At 40.6% G+C, this 10,089-nt stretch overlaps 1 long non-coding RNA gene across 2 annotated transcripts; it reads right to left on the bottom strand.

Moving 5' to 3' along the window:
* Positions 1-11: 11 nt before the first annotated feature.
* Positions 12-6,931, bottom strand: LOC109367278. 2 transcript variants are annotated; one of them, XR_002114265.2, is made up of 5 exons: positions 6,786-6,931; positions 6,374-6,610; positions 5,159-5,178; positions 3,805-3,860; positions 12-3,414 (listed from the first exon to the last, which is right to left on the bottom strand). It is a non-coding gene; the product is annotated as an uncharacterized LOC109367278 (long non-coding RNA). The 2 variants fall into 2 exon arrangements; XR_004159562.1 differs by having other exon boundaries at positions 12-5,178; positions 6,786-6,929.
* Positions 6,932-10,089: the final 3,158 nt, after the last annotated feature.

Raw genomic sequence — 10,089 nt, 5'->3', positions numbered from 1 at the left:
AACAGTTTCTGATTTACACTTCAAGAGGATAGAATACCAAAAACCATGCACAGTGTAATAGCTATATTTTATTATGAATGATGACAGACAATAATATACTTTGAACTGGGATGGCAGATGGGTGGAAAAAAAAATATTCATATTCATTTCCTACTCCAAAGAAACCTGAATTCAGAATAAGAAAATAGACCAAATCAACTGTACAAGGTAAGTCCGGGATACAGCTAGAGAACCTGTGGGAGGACTGAGTTTTAATGATACAACTGTCAGCTAAACCTTTTGTATAAATGCATTTTATATCCTCAACATGTAAATACAGTGTCACGTGCACACTCTTCTTTCTAGTGCACCAAAACCTTCTTAAAAGTCATGTCTCTATGAGCCAAACGCAGTGCTTCTTCCTCAGTTGCCAACTCTGGAAACAGCTGAAAATAAAGGCAGTTTCTCCTGCTCCTGTCACTTAACATGGAAAGAAACTCAGCTCAGTTACCACAGAGTAATCTCAGTTCCCAGAGGTGATCTGCCAGCAGAGACCAGAATTCAGTCGCTAGCCAAAGGCAGAAGTGAACCACAGGTGGTCAGATTAACTCCTTTATGAAAAAAAAAAAAAGCTCTTGATTTTAACCAAATTACCATGAAAATCTCAACTTTTTCCTATCACTTTCAGATGAGGTAGAAGATTTCAGTAACGATTTTTGAGATAGTCAATCTGCCTGAGGACAGGAAAGCCCTACAGAGGGACCTGGACAGGCTGGACTGCTGGGCTAAGGCCAGTGGGATGAAATTCAACAACATGAAGTGTCAGACCCTGCACTCTGGCCACAATAACCCCAGACAATACTAAAAGCCTAGGGCAGGATAGCTGGAAGACTGTATGGAAAAAATGGGTCTGAGGTAGTTGGTCAATGTTTGGCTGAACACAAGCCAGCAGTGTGCCCAGGTGGCCAAGAAGGCCAATGGCACCCTGGCATGCATCAGAAATAGCCAGGACCAGCCACATCTTGAGTACTGGGTTCAGTTTTGGGCCTCCCACTACAAGAAATTCACCAAGGCCCTAGAGTGTGTGCAGAGAAGGGCAGCAAAGCAGGGAGGCTCAGGCGCACAAGTCTTATGAAGAGCAGCTGAGGGAACTGAGATTATTCAGTCAGGACAAGAGAAGGTTCAGAGGAGATCTTATCACTCTACAACAACCTGAAAGGATGCTGTAGCAAGGAGAAGTTGGCTTCTTGACCCAAGTAACTAGCGACAAGGCTAGTTGGGCCAGAGGAGGTTTGGGTTGAATATGAGGAAGAACTTCTTCTCAGAAAGATGGTAAGGCATTGGAACAGGCTGCCCAGGGAAGCCACCATCCCCAGAAATGTTAAAGGAAAGGGCAGATGTAGTACACAGAGACATGTTTTAGTGGGGAAATACTGATGGTGGGTGGACTAGATGACCTTAGAGGTCTGTTCCAACTTTAATGATTCCATGTTATCTTGAAAAGGCCATACACATGTAAACTTAAAGGGCAGCCTAAAAGTACCACCAGTTCTGAAGCAGTAAGTGTCCCAAAACAGGCCTTCCAGCAACTAAGACCACCACATTGGCAGCAGGAAGTTCCTCATCTGTACTTCTATCTATCTATATGTAGAAGGAGACACGTTGTCTCTTTTATGTCTGGTTTGCTTTATGTGAAAACCATTTCTATGCAAAAGTTTTAAGAAGAATGTAAAAGAGACACTGGGGTAAGTATCACACACTTCTCTTACATTTAAGTGCAAAGTTGTGGTTAATTCCTCTCTAGCAAAAAAACTCTAAGGCATATCACTCCTCAAGGTTAACAAGTTGGGCTAGCAAAGCAAGGGTTATCACAATAGCACTGAACTGACAGGTGTATGAGAAGAATTTAATAGAAATTTCAAAACATCCTGATAATGTAACGAGATATTCCAGTTCTAGAGAATTAAGAGAACTGATAAAGGCCATTTTCATGATTTTTTATTTTTTTTATTTTTTATTAGAGCACGTTTCAAACACACTCCTCCTGCAAGTAGCACAATATGCAGTTGGCAGGTATTCATGAAAGCTTCACTTAGCATCCTTACTGGATTTAAACTAAGTTTACAAAAATAACACAACCTTAAAAATTATTTTATTCCTTAGAATAAGCCTTGTAAGAAGTGCAGATTTAAACTAAAGAGTGTATTTACACTGCTTCACTTCGGCTCTCTTCAATTTATTTGTATTTTAAATACCAGTTACTCTTCCTGACAGCTCCTAACTCTCATGACTGTGAAATGCTGAACTGCCTGGAAAAGGCATCCTCCCTCTCAGAAAAGCACTACCTCCTTCCTCCATCTATTCCACTGAACAGAATCTCTTATGAGGAGAAATGGGGAAAAAAAAACAAACACACACACGCAAAAGAAAAGTAACATATGGAATAAGAGGAGTGGTTTCAATGTGTTTAGAGCAAATTATAACACTGTATAGCAGTAAGCATTTAATAGCTATTGCCACAGCATGTAATTAACGGAGGCAAAATTCCCTGATTGCATGATGATTAAAGGGGACTTATAAGGAATGCCTGTAATCACAGGATCAGTGTTTGACTCTAAGGCCAGAAATAAGAAAACACTGAAGTAAACCTACACAGAGTGGGAGGGAAAAAAAAAAAAAAACAAAAAAAAACACAATCACACATCATACTCAAGATAGGCTAGCCTTCTCTCCTCCAAACAAAAACAAAACAGAGGCTTACCACATTTAATACCACATTTAATACATTGCCAAATGGCAGCTAATTTCTACTCAAATTCAGAAAGAAGCATCAAAGGCATGCTGCTCAATTGTACAAGCTAATCAATATTTTTGTTTCAAATAAGTCTTTTTTTAATTTGAATCCTGAAAGAGTAGTACTAATTCTGAGGTGTTCCTTAAAGAGACCACTTCTAAATCATCAATGTGTCATTCCAGGAACCCTTGGAAAAGTTCATTAGGTACTGAAGGCATTTCTTTTCTCAGAAATGCTTAAAAAAGAATTATATTCTATCAACTGCAACATAATAAAAGACACAACATCCTCTGTCCACGGAGGAAATGATAACAGATGAGAATACCAGGCAGAAGCAGTCCCAGTGCAAGCAACAATATGTCAGTGAACACTGAAACCTCAGAGTTCAATCATTTGCATTTTACACATGAATTAAACAGAAAGGCTATCAATAACAACAGTCAATCATCAAAAATAGCACTGTATACAAAGGTTTAATTTCATCTACAACTTTTATTTCCGTTCAGTACTGAAGTTTCATAAGCACACTTTTGGAACACAAATCGTATTTTGAAATTCCTCATTGTAACTCTTCTAATCATATACTTTTACCACAGTTCATTTCCACAACTGGAATAATCTCGCCATTTCAGTACAGCAGCCTATTTAAAAAATTAAAAATGCCTAATTGAAAATTAAGACAACAACTTCACCATATAATAAAATCAAACGTGCATTATTTAGTTAGTAATTTCAACAGAAAAGTTTAAAGTATTCCAATGCATTTTCCCAGGCTTTTTAGAGAGGCACCTCTCTAATGCAATCCAATAACTGCAGCTCAGTGGTTGATGGCTCTACCATCCTCATTCAGTGAAGTGATGTTCAGAACCAGCTACCTCCAACTTGGCTGCAAAGTGGCTGCAAGCCCACACAGTTTTCAAAATATACAAACATGTAGAGATGACCAGTTCTTCTGGTCATCATACTGAGAACTGCTTGTTCAAGTATAAGGTACATATGTTCCATACAAAGCAATAATGAGCATTACATACCTGGGGTGCACGACACTCCACCAATATTAGTTCACTCCAGCAAAAACAAGAATTCGCTAAAAAGATAATGTTATTTCATGACCAGGAGACATTGTCTGACTACTTTTTCTCCCCACGAATGAAATTACAATAATATCATCTTTTTCTTAGATCTGTATTTTGGGATACACAGCAAAATGAAATCAAAAGTAATCCATCGAAAATGTTATTGGAAGGAAGGAAACTGAGGGACAGATCTTAAAGCTCTTTTTACATATACAAAAATAACCATACAATATCAAAGTAAGAAGGACAAGAAAAATGCCTCCAGCTATTTAATTTTTATTTATTTATTTATTTATTAAAAAACAGATGAACTAAGAAACACACTTCCCTTTATCCCAGCTTCATACGTGAATATTTTGCAAATCCACTGTGTTGGCCTTCAGAATAAATACAGGTAATTGTTGTCCTTGTATGATTTACTAAGCAATTAGAGCACATCCTTTTTAACTACAGCCCCTTGTACAAAGTAACTCTTTTACTTACATATTTAGCAGAAAAGAAAGCACATAGAGCCATAAACAGGTTATTTTTGCATCTTTTCCAAAATAATACGAGAAATAAAAAATAGGTACCTGTTTTACTTAAAGAAAGAAAAATTCTGTCTTCCTAATGCCATTTAGGAAACAAGGAGAAAGTGCAATTGCTAAACCAACGTAGTTTACTCTTTCACACTTTGGTATCTGATCTGCTACAGACAAAATTTGAATACTTTATTTTCAGTTAACTTCTATTGACTTAAGAAAACATGACCTAATTTTTAAAATAGTTTATTTAAATGCACTGCACAGAAATGTGTGCAAATGTGAGGAAAAAAACTCAGAGAAACCACCAGGAATTCTTTAAACACTCAATATTTGTGAGATGAAGATGATATAAGCACTAGCTGACATAAGTACTAATAATTACAACTAAATTTTAACTGTTAACTAGAACCCCTGCTCTACATCATAGATATGTCCATGATATCTTATTTAAGGGAAGCGCTTGCCCTGCACTTCTACTCAACTCTGATTTACTTCTGGTCACAACTGCCTTTCACTCCTTTTCTCATTATTACTTAGCCCTCCACAACAGTTCCTTTTTTAGGCTGCCTTTTATTACCTCACATATCGGTACTCTCAACAAGAGAACTGATGCTTCTCTAAGCAGCATATTCCTTCCCTTCCACTCCATCCATCCTTTGTCCTACCTATGCAGTAGCCAACAAGCCAAGGCTTTCGTCCCTTTATTTAGAAACACAAAGCCTTCATTGATATTGAAAACATTAAACCTGCATAACATCAAAATTCATAGAAAAATAATTACCTACCTTAGCGCTGTCGGGTGGACCTGTAAAAGAAAAAGCAACTCCTCCTTTACAAGAAAGTTCTCTTATCATAAAGATAAGGCACTACAACAAACAGTCATCCAGCATTTGTTCCTGCATGCGGAACGAACAATGTTTAACACCAACAGATACTGTTGCTCTTTCATTATCTAAACACATAATCAAAGCCTGTCTGGTCTCTCCAATGACACTTCTATCTTGACATCTGTATCAGAAGTTACACAGAATAAGAACATCCAAGATGTATAAAACAATCAGTAACACATACTTTTTGTTCTTCCTTTCCCACACCCTCAGAAACTGAAAAGCTGTCAGTATAACAAGGTGAAAAAAAAGGTCATGAGTAATTACGTAGTTGAGAGCCATTACAGCTGCACACTGGTATCAACTGATGAATCCAAACAACACTCCCACATATCAGCCAAATAAGCTAATCAACTCCTATATAAGCAATGTGTTTTTTTTAGATTTCCGTTAAAACCACAATCTATTTCCAGAACATGGGACAAATGCTGCAGAACTACTAGCACAATCAATTTCTGAACACAAACAACAGGCATTTCTGTTCTCTGCAAAACCAGGCCAAGCTGAAAGACAAAAGCAAGAACAAACACCTGGCTTCAGTTTTATCTGTCATATCCCACACTGCATTCCTAGAACGGCCTGGGTTGAAAAGGACCACAGCGATCATCTAGTTTCAAACCCCTGTCATGTGCAGGGTCGCCAACCACTAGACCTGGCTGCACAGAGCCACATCCAGCCTAGCTCTGAATGACTCCAGGGATGGGGCATCCACACCCTCCTCAGGCAGCCTGTTCCAGTTCATCTCAGACTCTAGTGGAAAAGTTACTTCCATACAACGTTGTATTTATAGTAATGCCTGAAAAGGCCTTAAACTTCGTTAGTTTAAGATGAGCATCAATAAACAGGAATGCTTTGCATATTTTAAACACCTGCTTATTGAATTGAAATAATTTAATCTCTAGCTACCAGGTGACCATGGATGCACAGATTCAAGCCAACCATGCACTGTATGGATGCTTTTACGGAAAACTGCTGTGAAACATGTGTACAGGGAAGCACCTTTATAAAACAACCAACAACAACAACAAAAACCCACGGCACAGGAAGGGCAGAGTGCTTTACTTCTAGCAACGCAGCACTCAGACCGCACTGCACACACAATACCTGACCCACCTGCTACCTCCGAGGCTGGGCTGCCCGGCCTGCTGCTCCCTGCAACATCATTTCCACCGCCGTCAGAAGCAGGACTGCCCTCTTGGGCCTGGGCTGCAGCAGCAGGGCTGCCATCCTCCTGGGCCTGAGCTGCAGCAGCAGGCCGCCCATCCTGCTCCGCGCTTGTCCTCCTCTTCTCGTAACGGAAGCGGTCCAGGTTGAAGAGACTCATCGCGCCAGCCCGGCGTCTCTCACCACCTGCGGGGAGAAGAGAGATGCGCTCGGTTGATCCCGCGGTAATAAACAAGAGGAGAGCCGCGATCCCACGGGGACGCGCAGACCACGCGGGGCGGCCCCAGCCCCTTTACACTCACTCACATACAGATGCACGCACAACCCGCTCGGCTCGCCCGCCCCTCCCCCCCTCGCGCACCTGCCGCTCATCAGGATCCACACGGAGACGGGAAGCAGCGAGGCGGCGCGGTGCGACGCACACGCCGAGCAGCGACAGGTAGCACCGACCCGAAACACGGCCAGGCGCGGCGCTCCGTAGTGACGTCACCGCCCGCCGCCCAACAGCGCGCCCAAGCAGCAGACGCGTGCGCTTTGCTCCGCGGGGGTGGGGCTGCGCTGGTTTCGCGCGCGGTGTGCCGGGCCGCCCCACACACACCCACTGAGGGAGGTCCCTCGCAGTTACACTGCAATAAAATACACGGTTTAGGGCCTTTTATAGCTGCGTTACCTCTCTTGGGTAATATTGGTGGTAAAATAAAGCAAGTTTTGTCTGCCTGTTTCTAAATCATCATCATCGTTGTTACAATAAAGTCTCTTAGCCTCAAGGGAACTCTCAAAGAAGTTGTCTGGTGCTCCCTTTGCCATTAGAACCTTAACGACACAGCACAGTGCTCAGCAAACATTCACGTACAATCAGCACAAGCAAATGATCCAACACATTGGTACCCGATTTTGTGTTCTTTCAGGAAAACAGCAAGGAGAAATGGTCTGGGCTCCTGTGCCTCTCAATGTTGTCTTCTCTTACTCCAAACGCAGTGCAGTTAGGAGCAAGAATATAGAGCTGAGCACTGGACAGGTAAATAAGTGACATAATTAAGCTCTAAGGATTTGGAGGAACCTCTTTCCAAACCAAGCTCTGGGAAAGATGTCTCTAGATCAGATATAAATCTAATATTTGGACAGTGAAGATTTAAAATAGGAAACATGGAAGCTGGACTTGTGAACTGAACAAAAGAGATTTCCCCCACAGAGATGGATACAGATGGATTTGCAAAGGTGGTTTCCAGGTGGTGGAAATCCTGATGTTACAGAAATCATTAAGGCCGGGCTGGATGTGGCTCTGGGCAGCCTGGTCTAGTGGTTGGCAACCCTGCACATAGAAGGGGGGTTGAAACTAGATGATCTTTGAGGTCCTTTTCAACCCAGGACATTCTATGATTCTATGTTTCTATGATTCTATGATCCAAGGCTATCATCTGATGAGGTCTAAATTCTGCTAAAGAATGATGAGCGCAAGACTGGAATCACTGGTGCCATAAAAAAGCAACCATTCTGGGCTTTTTCTAGGAAAATTTTCCTTTGAATTCACAATCAAGGAAATCAATGCATTGGTCAGTTTGAGAAGGGGAGAGGGATCTGCCTGTTGCCCAGGGTCTGGGTACTGCCAGCTGACATGTTTGCAAATGGGCATATTCCATCCACCTAAGAGGCTCATTACTGCTGTAAAAGGGAATAGAGCAGTTTGTAGGTGCACCAAAACCAAGATGGATGAAAAAAGATGGACCACGTGGACACTTCCATCAGAAGGTGTGGGATTAGCTCCCTCCTGGTATCTAATAGCCATCACAAAGCTCATCACTTTTTTGCAATTCATTAGTACTAGCATCAGCACATCTGACATGATTGTCTCACACAGATTTACAGCAGCACTTGAAAACATCTACATTTTTAAAAGCCAGACAACCCTCAGCCCATTCTTTCCTCAAGAAGAGAATAATTCATGAGTAATAGATGTTAAACCACATTGCTTGACTAAATTCAAAGTCAACTGCTAAAGAAGTATTAATAGAAGACTTGAGAAAGGAAGACAGCTCTGGAGAAAGCGAGTGTACAAGCTAGTGTCGACTCAGCCTGTATTTTTGACTCCCCATCCATCACTCAGTCAATCTCAGGGCATGGCAGGGTTGGAGGGAAGGGGTTGGAAAAGACGTGAATTCCAGAACTTGGAAAAGAAAGCAGGTGAAAGCTAAGAAAACAGTGAAAATGAAAGGGATGAAATTCAACATTGTAGAATGTGTTAGATTTTAAAAAGCGTTGTGTTAAGAGGAATTAGCATAAATCAGGAAAGTGCCGCAGCAGATTATTTCAGTTTTTCACAGCGCTTTGAACTTGAAAGGACAAGGTAACTGGAAGGTATCAGTATTATTAGCACGCTATACGGAATTCCTGGCAAGCAAAGCAGGCTAAACTTTTTTTTTTTTTTCCTTGAGGTGCTAGTGATGCCAATTAGCTAATGCTTGCGGGAGACCTGACGGATTGCTGTCTGCTATTGTTTTGAAGGGTGGTTTGTGAGATCTTCTAAAGAACCCTGTTGTAAACCTCAGGAGCAGAAATTTGAAAATAATCTATTTACATAGAGAATTACTGTATACGCAACATTAGAGCTGTTAAATTTGACACATTTTTTACTTAAAGTACAGTTTTGTTGCTCTGGCAGTGATAAAGATGAGCATACCAGATGGTATGTAGGCCTTCTGAGATAATTACAAGAATTTATGAAGCAGTGATATATAACAATTTCCCAAACAGCGAGAGTTGAAAACAAAATTATCAGATTAAAATTGCTCTTTTCAAAATCGATGCTTATTCAAGCATTGTCTTGAGTAGAAGTAAAATCAACTGTAACAGTTTGATATATGTCCAGATTGAAAAAGCCTTATTTTGCGTGCCGTTTTACAGATTGATAAGTTATTAGTAAAATTGTTGTTCAAACAGTGGCCAAGACAAAATGCATCTGTGGCCATTTGTTTTGTTTTAATTACTGTTCTTTTTACTGTTAGTTGATGCCCTTTTTACGCCCTGTCACAACTAGGAATATTGGTAGATGACCTGTCTCGTGTTAAGAAAAAGTGATGGTCTACCTTGACTACAGTGTTAGAACATGCCAAAGTTACGTCAAAGTGATATGAAATCAACAGAGTCTGTGACACAGATTCCCATAGCAGACCTGTTGGGGCTTGTCCCTAGATATTGTGTAGGATTGGTGGTAGATGTTTCAGCTTTGTTATAAATTGTGAGCAACTTGACAAGCTGTTGAGTGGAGATGAGTTTGCACTTGATAATAAATGATATATATATATATATATATATATATATATATGAACTAGTTCTTACAGCTGCAGTTGGGAAAGCAATGGGAGTTGTGCATTGTACATGATGTTGCTGTAGCAACCCCACTGTACTAAAATACATGAATATCCAAACTATTTTGATGTGTGAGCAGCACGGTGATTACTGAGTAACACCTCAGGTCAGAACTGTCCCAGAACTGTGTCTTTTCTTTCTTACCCAAGGGGGTGTTCCTTTTATTGCCCATTGAATAGGCAGCTTTCTGTATTTGAGAGACAATAACAAAAGAACACCCTTTGAGGAAGAATGAGAGGATAAGACTGGTTTTACAGAACAGTATTGGCATTACTTTACGTAATTCTCTTTTTTTTTTT

The sequence above is a fragment of the Meleagris gallopavo genome, chromosome 4 (assembly GCF_000146605.3).
Source record: "Meleagris gallopavo isolate NT-WF06-2002-E0010 breed Aviagen turkey brand Nicholas breeding stock chromosome 4, Turkey_5.1, whole genome shotgun sequence".
NCBI classification, from domain to species: Eukaryota; Metazoa; Chordata; class Aves; order Galliformes; family Phasianidae; genus Meleagris; species Meleagris gallopavo.
The sequence above is the reverse complement of the archived record's forward strand: the minus strand, read 5'-3'. Positions and strand labels throughout refer to the sequence as shown.